This window comes from Panulirus ornatus, chromosome 10 (genome assembly GCF_036320965.1).
Source record: "Panulirus ornatus isolate Po-2019 chromosome 10, ASM3632096v1, whole genome shotgun sequence".
Classification (NCBI taxonomy): Eukaryota; Metazoa; Arthropoda; class Malacostraca; order Decapoda; family Palinuridae; genus Panulirus; species Panulirus ornatus.
In genome coordinates, this window is record NC_092233.1 from 34,753,779 (window position 1) to 34,768,191 (window position 14,413).

The window sequence follows — 14,413 nt, forward strand, 5'->3', positions numbered from 1 at the left end:
AGTTTGTTTTGGCTATTTAACCTTTAGAGGCATTGAGATTCAGGGTTACATTGACTATATTGATATAAGCATTTGCAAATGCACATTGTAGTTATTAAAGTTAAATATATGTTTAGAGTGACAAATAAATATATGTCGGAAAACATAAGTATTACTTATTATTCATTATTTTCTTTACTGTACTTAAACGCCGTCTCTCACATTAGTGAGGTAGTGCAAGGAAACAGAGGAAAGAATGGCCCAACCCACCCAAATACACATGTATATACATAAATGCCCACACACTTACATATACATACCTATGCATTTCAATGTATACATACATATACATACATGGTTAAATAGTCAATGGACTGAAGCAGGGCATGCTTCACATGCCCTGGTTCAATCCATTGACAGCATATTGACCCCAGTATACCACATCATTCCAATTCACTCTAATACTTGCACGCCTTTCATCCTTCTGTATGTTCAGGCTCCAATTGCTTAAAATCTTTTTCATTCCATCCCTCCACCTCTAATTTGGTCTCCCACTTCCCCTTGTTCCCTCTACCTCTGACACATATATCCTCTTTGTCAATTTTTCCTCACTCATTCTCTCCATGTGACCAAACCATTTCAATACATCCTCTTCTGCTCTCTCAGCTACACTCTTTTTATTACCACACTTCTCTCTTATCCTTTCATTCCTTAATCAAACCATCTCACATCACATACTGTCCTCAAACATTTCATTTTCAACACAACCACCCTCCTCTGTACAATCCTATGTATAGCCCATGCCTTGCAACCATATAATATTGATGGAACCACTAATCCTTCAAACATACCCATTTTTGCTCTTTGAGATAACATTCTCGCCTTCTACACATTCTTCAGTGCTCCCAGAACGTTCGCCCCCTCCCCTACCCTGTGACTCACTTCCGCTTCCATGGTTCCATCTGCTGCTAAATCCACTCCCAGATATCTAAAATACCTCACTTCCTCCAGATTTTCTCCATTCAAACTTATCAAACTCAGTCACCAGCTTCTGCAGTTTCTCACACAAAACAGCCACCAACCCTGTATCATCAGTGAACAAAAACTGACTCACTTCCCAAGGCCTCTCATCCACAACAGACTGCATACTTGCCCCTCTCCAAAACTCTTGCATTCGCCTCCCTAACCACCTCATCCATAAACAAATCAAACAACCATGGAGACATCATGCACCCTTGCCGCAAACTGATATTCACTGGGAACCAATAACTTTCCTCTCTTCCTACTCGTACACATGCCTTACATCCTTGGTAAAAGCTTTTCACTGTCTCTAGCAACTTACCTCCCACACCATATACTCTTAATACCTTCCACAAAGCATCTCTATCAAGCCTATCATATGCCTTCTTCAGATCCATAAATGCTACATACAAATCCATCTGTTTTTCTAAGTATTTCTCACATACATTCTTCATAGCAAACACCTGATCCACACATCCTCTACCACTTATGAAACCAAATTGCTCTTCCCCAATCTGGTGCTCTGTACATGCCTTTACCCTCTCAATCAATACCTCCCATATGATTTCCAGGAATACTCAACAAACTTATACCTCTGTAATTTGAACACTCACCTTTATCCCCTTTGCCTTTGTACAATGGCACTATGCATACATTCAGCCAATCCTCAGGCACTTCACCATGAACCATTCATACAATGAATATCCTTACCAACCAATCAACAATTCTGTCACCCCCTTTTTTGATAAATTCCACAGCAATACCATCCAAACCCACCACCTTGCCAGCTTTCATCTTCCGTAAAGCTTTCACTACCTCTTCTATGTTTACCAAACCATTCTCCCTGACCCTCTCACTTTGCACACCACCTCAACCAAAACACCCTATATCTGCCACTCTATCATCAAACACATTCAACAAACCTTCAAAATACTCACTGTATCTCCTTCTCACTTCACCACTACTTGTTATTACCTTCCCATGAGCCCCCTTCACCGATGTTCCCATTTGTTCTCTTGTCTTACGCACTTTATTTACCTCCTTCCAAAACATCATTTTATTCTCCCTAAAATTTAGTGATACTCTCTCACCCCAACTCTCATTTGCCCTCTTTTTCACCTCTTCCACCTTTCTCTTGACCTCTTGCCTCTTTCTTTTATACATCTCCCAGTCATTTGCACAACTTCCCTGCAAAAATCGTCCAAATACCTCTCTCTTCTCTTTCCCTAATAATCTCACTTCTTCATCCCACCAATCACTACCCTTTCTAATATGCCCACCTTTCTCATGCCACAAGCATCTTTTGCGCATGCCATCACTGCTTCCCTAAATACATTCCATTCCTCCCCCACTCCTCTTACATCATTTGCACTGACCTTTTGCCATTCTTCAATCAATCTCTCCTGGTACTTCCTCACATAAGTCTCCTTCCCAAGCTCACTTACTCTCATCACTCTCTTCACCCCAACATTCTCTCTTCTTTTCTGAAAACCTCTACAAATCTTCACCTTCATCTCCACAAGATAATGATCAGACCCCTCCAGCTGCACCTCTCAGCACATTCACATCCAAAAGTCTCTCTCTCACATGCCTATTGATTAACATGCAATCTAATAATGCTCTCTGGCCATCTCTCCTACTTACATACGTATACATATGTATATCTCTCTTTTTAAACCAGGTATTCCCATTCATCAATCCCTTTTCAGCACACAAATCTACAAGCTCTTCACCATTTCCATTTACACCGTTGAACACCTCATGTACACCAATTATACCTTCAACTGCCACATTACTCACCTTTGCATTCAAATCACCCTTCACTACAACCCGGTCTCGAGCATCAAAGCTGCTAACACACTTACTCAGCTGCTCCCAAAATACTTGCCTCTCATTATCTTTCTTCTCAAGACCAGGTGCATATGCACCAATAATCACCCACCTCTCTCCATCCACTTTCAGTTTTACCCATATCAATCTAGAGTTTACTTTCTTACACTCTGTCACATACTCCCACAACTCCTGCTTCAAGAGTAGTGCTACTGCTTCCTTTACTCTTGTCCTCTCACCAACCCCTGACTTTACTCCCAAAATATTCCCAAACCACTCTTCCCCTTTACCCTTGAGCTTTGCTTCACTCAGAGCCAAAACATCCAGGTTCCCTTCCTCAAACATACTACCTATCTCTCCTTTTTTCTCATCTTGGTTACATCAACACATTTAGGCACCCCAATCTGAGCCTTCAAGGAGTATGAGCACTCCCCACATGACCCCTTCTTCTGTTTCTCCTTTTGGAAAGTGAAATACAAGGAGGGGAGGGTTTCAAGCCCCCCATTCCCACCCCCTTCAGTCACCTTCTATGACATGCATGGAATATGTGGGAAGTATTCTTTCACCCCTATTCCCAGGGTTAATTATATCTTTTAATAAACTTTTTAAGGTTTGATGAGAAGATGCAGCAACTGAGGGATGTCCTCAACTCTGTACAAGAAACCCCCTCAGGCATAAGTCAGCCTTAGCATGTAGATGACTCATTGAAAAACACACCAATGTCCTTGCAAGTGAGATGTAGAAGGTCCGCTTCTACTTCCCAGTCAAGTCAAAGGTCTGCACAACTACTACTGACAATGGCAGCAACTTCATCAAGGCATTTAAGTAAGAAGATTTTTCCTAACTTCATTATTCTCATTCCTTTACTTTTCAAATTATCTATATTTTTCATTTTTTTTTTATAACACTGAATTGAAAAGTTTGTTAATTGTGTTTAATTGTGCAGTGTCTTTGGCAAAATGTCATCGATGAAGAGCTGCCTGCACAGGTCCAGGAAGAGGAAGAAGGCGTGGGGTGGATTAATGAAGTAGACATCATTCAGGTCGAGGATCTGGCATCAGTACTGGAGAGTAAATTGGGATTACTGATTATTTCTTGATTTCTTTCACTTTTTACAAATTCATTTTCACTCAAACATACTAATTAGATAAATTTAACCTTTATTTTCAGCCAGTTCTGAGAAAGATTCTGAATACCTCCTGCCAAGGCACAGAAGGTGCAGTGCCCACACTATGAACCTACTGGCCATGTCCAACTCTGACAAGGCCTTGAAGGACTCATCATCCTGCAAGAAGATGCACTGAACCACTTTTGGTAAAGCTATGGAGCTGTGGAATAAGCAGGCAAGAAGTTCACAAGCCTTATACACCATCAAGGCTGAGACAGGGATGCTGCTGACTGTCCCCACTGTCATGAGATGGACTTCCATCTATGTTGGGGTGTCTCATCTGGTCAACATCTTCTGAGACAGGCAAAAGCTTCATGGACTTCATCTGGCATGCAACATTCCTGGGGTACCTTCATTCTCATCGAGTAATTTTTAACTTTTTCTTTTATTCTATTTTACTTTACTTTCTTAAAAAGGTATAAATGTTAAAACTTAAAAGTAAAAAATAAGATATAAAAACTAAAAAATTGAAGTACAGTACTAAAATATTTGCTGTTTTTCTTTCAGCTGATATTTGTTTCTTCAGAGAGTATCTTGAGGTGATGCAACTGGTCTTTGAGGGATTGGACATCATGCAAGGGGAGGACAAAGCATACATGGGGGCACTTCTGCCCACCTTGACCATCTCTCACAAAATGTTGAAGCTGAAGGGAAGCACTGATGTCAAGATGTGTCAGCCACATGTAGTTGCTTTCTGGAATGGCATTAAAAGCAGGTTTGGTCCCCTTTTTGAGGACATAGTCTTCCTCCTAGCAGCTGCATTACACTCTCAGTTCAAATTAGGCTGGGTGAGACTATTGTTGGACAACCTCATGTATGATGTCGAGGAGATCAAAGCCAAAGTGAAGAAGCAGTTGGTGACTGTAGAGGACAAGATTCTGATGGACATGGTCAAGGAACCTAGCAGCAGTTCGGGTGAGAATGACCAGGATGAGGACTTCTTTGGGGCTCTCTACCAGGGTAGGGCAAAAAGCAAAGAAACAAAGAGCAAGTTGGTGGAAACATTTCTCTGTGAGAGGCCTCTGAAACCCTTCATCAACAAATACTCATTCCCAAGCCCGGCACTGAAGTACCTGTTCATAAAGTTTAATACACCTATTCCTTCCGGTTCCGCCATATAGCAGCTCTTCTCTTTGGAAAAAGACATCAAGTAAAAAAAAAAAAGGGCTCAGTGACAGCCAGTTTGAAATGCTGGTTTTCTTGAAGGGAAAATGAAGTATTAATGTAGGTACTTGTAGTAAATACTATTGATTACTATTCTTATTACTTGTACCAGTGTTTCCAATTGGCTGTCTGTGTTTCATTTCAAATAAATATTTTTCACTTATAATAATGAAAGGACCAAGGACCGAGGACCAAGTCAGTCCTAGTTCTTTTCTTTGGGAGGATCCATGACTGGGACCGTCGATCCATTTTTAGTCAAGGACGGGGACTGGGAACATTGAGGACTGGGTGCACACCTTTGCAAATGCATATGTAAGAGTGGATGGATAGTTGAGCTTAAGTTTACATATACACGTGGGTGTGAGGCAATGATGTGTGATGTCACCATGACTTTTTAACACATATATGGATGGAGTGATAAGAGAGGTAAAAGCAAAACAAGGGAAAGAGGTGCAGAGATGAAGTGTGGTAGTGAGGTATGGTGGTTAGCAACAAACCTGTTTATGGATACTACTAGGTTGTTTGCTGAGAGTGAAGAGGAGTTGCAGAAGGCTGTAAATGTGTTTTATGATGTGAGTAAGCATTGGTGATTGAAAGTAGATGTAAGTAAAATCAAAGTAATGGTGTATGAAAGGAAACAGAGAAAGTATAGACTTTGAAAAACCCTACATAGTGAAAGAAAAAAGTGTACTAAACTGAGTTACAGAAATAGTGGAAAAAGACAGGAAGAGGTGAGGGAATTTAAGTACTTAGGAGCTATCTTGGATAAGATTGGTGATCTGAAAGGAGAGAAAAGGAAGAGAGCAGTATATGGTAGAAGAGTCATTAGGTCTCTTAACAGAGTAATGAGAGGTAGAGGTGTAAGGATGGAAGTGAAGAAAGGATCAAGGGAAAACTTAGTCCTCCCACTCCTGACCTACGCAACCAAAACATGGACATGGAATGAGTCAGAGAAATCAAGAATCCAAGCTGTGGAAATGAACTATCTGAGAAGAGCATGTGGGATGACTAAGTGGAATGAAAAAAGAAAAAAGGTGGTGAATGAAAGATTTGGTATAACAGGGAATGTAAAGGGAATGAATTGTATAGTGGTATAGTGTGGATGAAGTGTAATACTTTGAGGTTGGGGATGTGGAAAGAAAGCAAGATGAGTTTATAAGGAGAATGTATGATAGTATGATTAACGGGGCTGGTGTGAGAGGAAGACCACCTGTGGGAAATAGAGTGGAAGAGTTCTGGTGGGAGAGAAAAGGTGGAATAATGCATGGAATGGTGTATGTGAGGGAGGCATGGAAGGACACAGATGAGTGGAGACTCTGGCTGTGGTCACCCCTTGATGGGAGTTCCTGGAGGAAATGTGTTTTAGAGATGTAGGTACATAGATAGATAGATAGACTAGGCATGAAGTTGGAAACTTCTAATCATAGGTGTTTTTTTTTTTTTTTTTTTTTTTATACCTCGTCGCTGTCTCCCGCGGTTGCGAGGTAGCGCAAGGAAACAGACGAAAGAAATGGCCCAACCCCCCATACACATGTACATACACACATCCACACACGCAAATATACATACCTACACAGCTTTCCATGGTTTACCCCGGACGCTTCACATGCCTTCATTCAATCCACTGACAGCACGTCAACCCCTGTATACCACATCGCTCCAATTCACTCTATTCCTTGCCCTCCTTTCACCCTCCTGCATGTTCAGGCCCCGATCACACAAAATCCTTTTCACTCCATCTTTCCACCTCCAATTTGGTCTCCCTCTTCTCCTCGTTCCCTCCACCTCCGACACATATATCCTCTTGGTCAATCTTTCCTCACTCATTCTCTCCATGTGCCCAAACCATTTCAAAACACCCTCTTCTGCTCTCTCAACCACGCTCTTTTTATTTCCACACATCTCTCTTACCCTTACGTTACTTACTCGATCAAACCACCTCACACCACACATTGTCCTCAAACATCTCATTTCCAGCACATCCATCCTCCTGCGCACAACTCTATCAATAGCCCACGCCTCGCAACCATACAACATTGTTGGAACCACTATTCCTTCAAACATACCCATTTTTGCTTTCCGAGATAATGTTCTCGACTTCCACACATTTTTCAAGGCTCCCAAAATTTTCGCCCCCTCCCCCACCCTATGATCCACTTCCGCTTCCATGGTTCCATCCGCTGACAGATCCACTCCCAGATATCTAAAACACTTCACTTCCTCCAGTTTTTCTCCATTCAAACTCACCTCCCAATTGACTTGACCCTCAACCCTACTGTACCTAATAACCTTGCTCTTATTCACATTTACTCTTAACTTTCTTCTTCCACACACTTTACCAAACTCCGTCACCAGCTTCTGCAGTTTCTCACATGAATCCGCCACCAGCGCTGTATCATCAGCGAACAACAACTGACTCACTTCCCAAGCTCTCTCATCCCCAACAGACTTCATACTTGCCCCTCTTTCCAAGACTCTTGCATTTACCTCCCTAACAACCCCATCCATAAACAAATTAAACAACCATGGAGACATCACACACCCCTGCCGCAAACCTACATTCACTGAGAACCAATCACTTTCCTCTCTTCCTACACGTACACATGCCTTACATCCTCGATAAAAACTTTTCACTGCTTCTAACAACTTGCCTCCCACACCATATATTCTTAATACCTTCCACAGAGCATCTCTATCAACTCTATCATATGCCTTCTCCAGATCCATAAATGCTACATACAAATCCATTTGCTTTTCTAAGTATTTCTCACATACATTCTTCAAAGCAAACACCTGATCCACACATCCTCTACCACTTCTGAAACCACACTGCTCTTCCCCAATCATAGGTTAGGTTAGGTTAGGTGTAATCATAGGTGTAAAGGTAAAAATTTCTAAAGAAAAAAAAAAATGGGATAGAACATTTCTAAACAAAGTAAATGTGTATGAGAATGTAAATACAGAGAAAAACTGGATATTTACAGGAAAAGAGGGGAACCCATCAAATGAATGCAATATAAAACAAAAAAAAGTAATTTTTTTTGTTAGGAGTAAAAAAGAAAGTAAGCGTGTTAGAAAAGCAATGAAAATGTTACATTTTTTAGGTTTAAGTGGTATTGAAAGATGGCTGAACAGAAGTATGCAAGCTTTGGCTGGTAGTCATATAATATGATCTCGACTTGGTAAAAACCAGTAACATAAAATCTAGGCTTTATATATACTATGACTGGGAAAAAGTAGGTCTAGGGTCATGTACTAAAGAAGTGTGTGTATATGATATACATAATTTACCCTGGGGATAGGAGAGTAAGAATACTGCTCGCATATTCCCTGCATGTTGTAGAAGGTGACTAAAGGGGGTGAAAGCTAGTTGCTGGAAATCCTTCCCTTCTGTTTTAACTTTTCCAAAAGAAGGAACAGACAAGGGGACCAAATGAGGATTTTTCTCTCGAAGGAACAGTCATATGTTTTTGACGTTACCTCACTAATGTGGGAAATGTTCTGAGAGGGAGAGCTGGAGGGATGTCTGATCACTATCTTGAGGAGGTGAAGGTTAAGATTTGTAGAGGTTTTCCAAAAAAAAAAAAAAAAAAAAAAAAAAGAGAGAATGTTGGAGAGAAGAGTGGTAAGAATAAGTGAGCTTGGAAAGGGCACTTCTGTGAGGAAGTACCTGGAGAGACTGAATGTAGAATGGTAAAAGGTGAGAGTAAATGATGTGGGGGAGTGGGTCAGGAATGAGATGTATTTAGGGAAGCAGTGATAGCATGTGCAAAAGATGCATGTGGCATGAGAAAGTTGAGAGGTGGGAAGATTAGAAAGGGTAGTGAGTGGTGGGATGAAGAAGTAAAGATGTTAGTGAAAAAAAAAAGAGGTAATTGGACGATACTTACAAGGAAGGAGTGCAAATGACAAGAAGTCGAGAGGAAGGTGCATGGATTGAAAAAGAGGGCAAATGAGAGTTGGGGTGACAGTTTCATTAAACCTTAGGGATAATAAAAATATGTTTTAGGAGGTAAATTATGTGTGTAAGACAAGAAAAAAAAAATGGGAAAATCAGTAGGGGGGGGCAAGGGGGGTAGTAATTACCGGTAGTGATGAATTGAGAAGATGGAGTGAGTATTTTGAAGGTTTGTTGAATGTGTTTGATGATCAAGTGGCAGATGTAGGGTGTATTGGTCAGGGTGGTGTGTGAAGTGAGAGGGTCAGAGAGAATAGTTTGGTTAAGAGAGAAGAGTTAGTGAAAGCTTTGCAGAAGATGAAATCTGGCAAGGCAGTGGCTTTGGATGGTATTACAGTAGAATTTAATAACAAAGGGGGTGACTGTGTTGTTGATTGGTTGGTGAGAATATTCAATGTATGTCTGGATCAAGGTGAAGTGCCTGAGGATTGACGGAATGCATGCATAGTGCCATTGTACAAAGGCAAAGGGGATGAAGGTGAGTGTTCAAACTACAGAGGCATAAGTTTATTGAGTATTCCTGGGAAATTGTATGGGAGGGTACAAACTGAGTGGGTGAAGGCATGTACAGAGCATCAGATTGGGGAGGAGCATTGTGGTTTCAGAAGTGGTAGAGGATCAGGTATTTGAAGAATGTGTTTGGGAAATACTTTCAAAAACAAATGGATTTGAATGTAGCATTTATGGATCTGGAAAAGGCATATGATAGGGTTGATAGAGAGGTTTTGTGGAAGGTTTTAAGAGTATATGGTGTGGGAGGTAAATTGCTAGAAGCAGTGAAATACATGCAAGGAATAAGGTGAATTGGAATGATATGGTATACTGAGGTCGATATGCTGTCAATGGATTGAACTAGGGCATGTGAAGTGTCTGGGGTAAACCATGGAAAGGTTTGTGGGGCCTAGATGTGGAAAGGGAGCTGTGCTTTCGGTGCATTACACATGACAGCTAGAGACTGAATGTGAAAGAATGTGGCCTTTCTTCTTTTCCTAATGCAATTTCTCAGGTGGGGTGAGGTTGGGGGGGGGAGCCTATTGCAATGTGTGGGTTGGAAGTATGGATGTATATATCTTGATTGGTATGTTGTGAATTGTGGTGGGTTATGTATGTTTATGTACGGTGGAGGTTATTTTTGGGTTTTGTTGTTTGGTTTTGGGTGATGTTTGGGGATATGTTGTTGTTTATGGGTGGGGGAGGTTTGGAATTGTATAATGAATGACAGTGGGAGTAAGGGGGAAGGGGTTTGAGGTTTCTTTTTTTATTGGAGTTTAGTGTGTTTTTTTAATATAATTTTTATATTATTTTTTTTTATTTTTAGTTATGGTTTTTATGGGTTGGTGTTATGGACTCCGGTATTCTTCACCCAAGATTGCTAGTAGCGCAAGGAAACATTCATAGAAATGGCCAAAATCCCCACAATGTACACATTCCCCCTCATAACTCATGTAATATCAACGTCCACTTCAAGACGCAAATAACATACAATACACCAGCTTTCCTCAATGTTTAAACCACCATAGACGATACACATGCCTTGATTCACTGCCATCGGACTAGCACTAGGCAAAGCAACAAAGTGTTAAACAAAGCGCTCCAATTCACTCCCGATTTGCCTTGCCCCCTCCTTAATCACCAGCCTAAGGCTTGATCCGATGCCCCTGATCGCAATCTTCAAAATCTTTTTTCACATCCATCGTTCGCCTATCCACCTACACCAATATGGTCTCAAGACGTCTCCGACGTTCCCACCCACCAATTATGTAAATACCTCCCAACCTCAGACACATATTTCCTCTTGGTCAATCTCTTTCCCCACCATCTCTCCATGTGCCCAAACCATTTTTAAAACACCCCCCTTTTTTTTTGCTCTCCTTTGACCACGGGGTCTTTTTTTTTTCACACATCTCTCTAAAAACCTTTTCGTTTACTACTCGCAAACCCACCTCACACCACCATTGCCCAAACATCCATTTTCCAAACACATCCTCCCCTGCCACATCTCTATCCATAAAATGAGTCGAAACATACACATTTTGGAACACTATTTCCCCCCAAACATACACATTTTTCTTTCCCGATTATGTTCTCGACTTCCACACTTTTTAAGGGGCCTTTTACCCAAAAAATTTTTTGCACCCCAAAAAAAAAAAAACCTAAATTGGGGTTCCACTTCGTTTTTCCTTTGGGTTCTTTCCCTGAAAGATCCCCACTCCCCAATACTAAAACACTTCACTTCCTCCTTTTTTTTTTTCCCTTCAACCCCACCTCCCCCAAATTTACTTGAAACCCCCCCCTAATGGGCCAATTTTTTGCTCCTTTTTTCACATTTTTAAATTTCCTTTTTAACTTTTTCTTTCCCTTTTTCCCCACAAAATTTACCAAACTCAGTTTACACAAGTCTGCAGTTTCTCCCATGAATCAGGCACCAGCGCTGTTAATCATCACGAACAACAATTGATCCCCTTCCCAAGCTCTCCCCCCACCCCACAGACTTCAACTTGCCCCCCCTTTTTTTTCCCGGACTCTTGCATAAACCCCCTTTAAAACCCAATTTCCCTAACAAATTAAACAACCAGGGGGACATCACACACCCCCCCTGCCGGCCAAAAACCCACATTCACTGAGAACCAATCACTTTCCCCCCTCTTCCCCTACACGACACATGCCTTACAACTCGAAAAAAAAAAAACTTTTCACTGCTTCTAAAACTTGCCTCCCAAAAAACCATATATTTTTTATACCTTCCACAGAGAATCTTATCAACTCTATCTAGGGCCTTCTCCAAATCCATAATCTACATACAAATCCAATATAAATATTATATAAATATTTTTTTTTTTTTTTTTATAAATTTTTTTTTTTTTTTTCTATTACTTTGTCGGGGCTCCCCGTTGGGGAGGTGCGCAAAGGGAAACAACGAAAGAAATGCCCAACCCCCCCCCATAACCAAAGTATATACAACCGTCCCAAAAACACGCAAATATACATACCGAACACTTTCCATGGTTTTTAAAAACCCCGACGCTTCACAAAGCCTTGATTCCCAAACCACGACACCAAAGTCAACCCCGGGATACCACATCGCACCCCAAATTCACTCTATTCCTTGCCCTCCTTTCACCCTCCTGCATGTTCAGGCCCCGATCACACAAAATCTTTTTCACTCCATCTTTCCACCTCCAATTTGGTCTCCCTCTTCTCCTTGCTCCCTCCACCTCCGACACATATATCCTCTTGGTCAATCTTTCCTCACTCATCCTCTCCATGTGCCCAAACCACTTCAAAACACCCTCTTCTGCTCTCTCAACCACGCTCTATTTATTTCCACACATCTCTCTTACCCTTACGTTACTCACTCGATCAAACCACCTCACACCACACATTGTCCTCAAACATCTCATTTCCAGCACATCCATCCTCCTGCACACAACTCTATCCATAGCCCACGCCTCGCAACCATACAACATTGTTGGAACCACTATTCCTTCAAACATACCCATTTTTGCTTTCCGAGATAATGTTCTCGACTTCCACACATTCTTCAAGGCCCCCAGAATTTTCGCCCCCTCCCCCACCCTATGATCCACTTCCGCTTCCATGGTTCCATCCGCTGCCAGATCCACTCCCAGATATCTAAAACACTTCACTTCCTCCAGTTTTTCTCCATTCAAACTCACCTCCCAATTGACTTGACCCTCAACCCTACTGTACCTAATAACCTTGCTCTTATTCACATTTACTCTTAACTTTCTTCTTCCACACACCTTACCAAACTCAGTCACCAGCTTCTGCAGTTTCTCACATGAATCAGCCACCAGCGCTGTATCATCAGCGAACAACAACTGACTCACTTCCCAAGCTCTCTCATCCCCAACAGACTTCATACTTGCCCCTCTTTCCAAAACTCTTGCATTTACCTCCCTAACAACCCCATCCATAAACAAATTAAACAACCATGGAGACATCACACACTCCTGCCACAAACCTACATTCACTGAGAACCAATCACTTTCCTCTCTTCCTACACGTACACATGCCTTACATCCTCGATAAAAACTTTTCACTGCTTCTAACAACTTGCCTCCCACACCATATATTCTTAATACCTTCCACAGAGCATCTCTATCAACTCTATCATATGCCTTCTCCAGATCCATAAATGCTACATACAAATCCATTTGCTTTTCTAAGTATTTCTCACATACATTCTTCAAAGCAAACACCTGATCCACACATCCTCTACCACTTCTGAAACCACACTGCTCTTCCCCAATCTGATGCTCTGTACATGCCTTCACCCTCTCAATCAATACCCTCCCATATAATTTACCAGGAATACTCAACAAACTTATACCTCTGTAATTTGAGGACTCACTCTAATCCCCTTTGCCTTTGTACAATGGCACTATGCACGCATTCCGCCAATCCTCAGGCACCTCACCATGAGTCATACAAACATTAAATAACCTCATCAACCAGTCAATAATACAGTTACCCCCTTTTTTAATAAATTCCACTGCAATACCATCCAAACCTGCTGCCTTATATATATATATTTTTTTTTTTTTGCTTTGTCGCTGTCTCCCGTGTTTGCGAGGTAGCGCAAGGAAACAGATGAAAGAAATGGCCCAACCCACCCCCATACACATGTATATACATACGTCCACACACGCAAATATACATACCTACACAGCTTTCCATGGTTTACCCTAGACGCTTCACATGCCTTGATTCAATCCACTGACAGCACGTCAACCCCGGTATACCACATCGCTGCAATTCACTCTATTCCTTGCCCTCCTTACACCCTCCTGCATGCTCAGGCCCCGATCACACAAAATCTTTTTCACTCCATCTTTCCACCTCCAATTTGGTCTCCCTCTTCTCCTCCTTCCCTCCACCTCCGACACATATATTCTCTTGGTCAATCTTTCCTCACTCATTCTCTCCATGTGCCCGAACCATTTCAAAACACCCTCTTCTGCTCTCTCAACCACGCTCTTTTTATTTCCACACATCTCTCTTACCCTTACGTTACTTACTAGATCAAACCACCTCACACCACACATTGTCCTCAAACATCTCATTTCCAGCACATCCATCCTCCTGCGCACAACTCTATCCGTAGCCCATGCCTTGCAACCATACAACATTGTTGGAACCACTATTCCTTCAAACATACCCATTTTTGCTTTCCGAGATAATGTTCTCGACTTCCACACATTCTTCAAGGCTCCCAGAATTTTCGCCCCCTCCCCCACCCTATGATCCACTTCCGCTTCCATGGTTCTATC

General features: G+C 41.6%; 1 protein-coding gene and 1 long non-coding RNA gene across 6 annotated transcripts in view; one reads left to right on the top strand and one right to left on the bottom strand.

Annotated features, from left to right (window-relative positions):
* Nucleotides 1-14,413, bottom strand: part of LOC139750898 (uncharacterized) — a 265,619-nt gene that overhangs the window by 203,697 nt on the left and 47,509 nt on the right. The gene's annotated exons all lie outside the window — the stretch shown is intronic.
* The window catches only part of LOC139750901 (uncharacterized), a 39,805-nt gene that overhangs the window by 650 nt on the left and 24,742 nt on the right, over nucleotides 1-14,413 (top strand). Inside the window, exons 1-3 of one of the 2 annotated variants that reach the window (XR_011713245.1) lie at nucleotides 1,145-3,654; nucleotides 4,000-4,362; nucleotides 4,505-4,912. This is a non-coding gene — a long non-coding RNA (uncharacterized lncRNA). Of the gene's footprint in view, nucleotides 1-1,144; nucleotides 4,363-4,504; nucleotides 4,913-14,413 lie in introns of those variants that run through there. The other variant, XR_011713246.1, reaches the window with a different exon arrangement.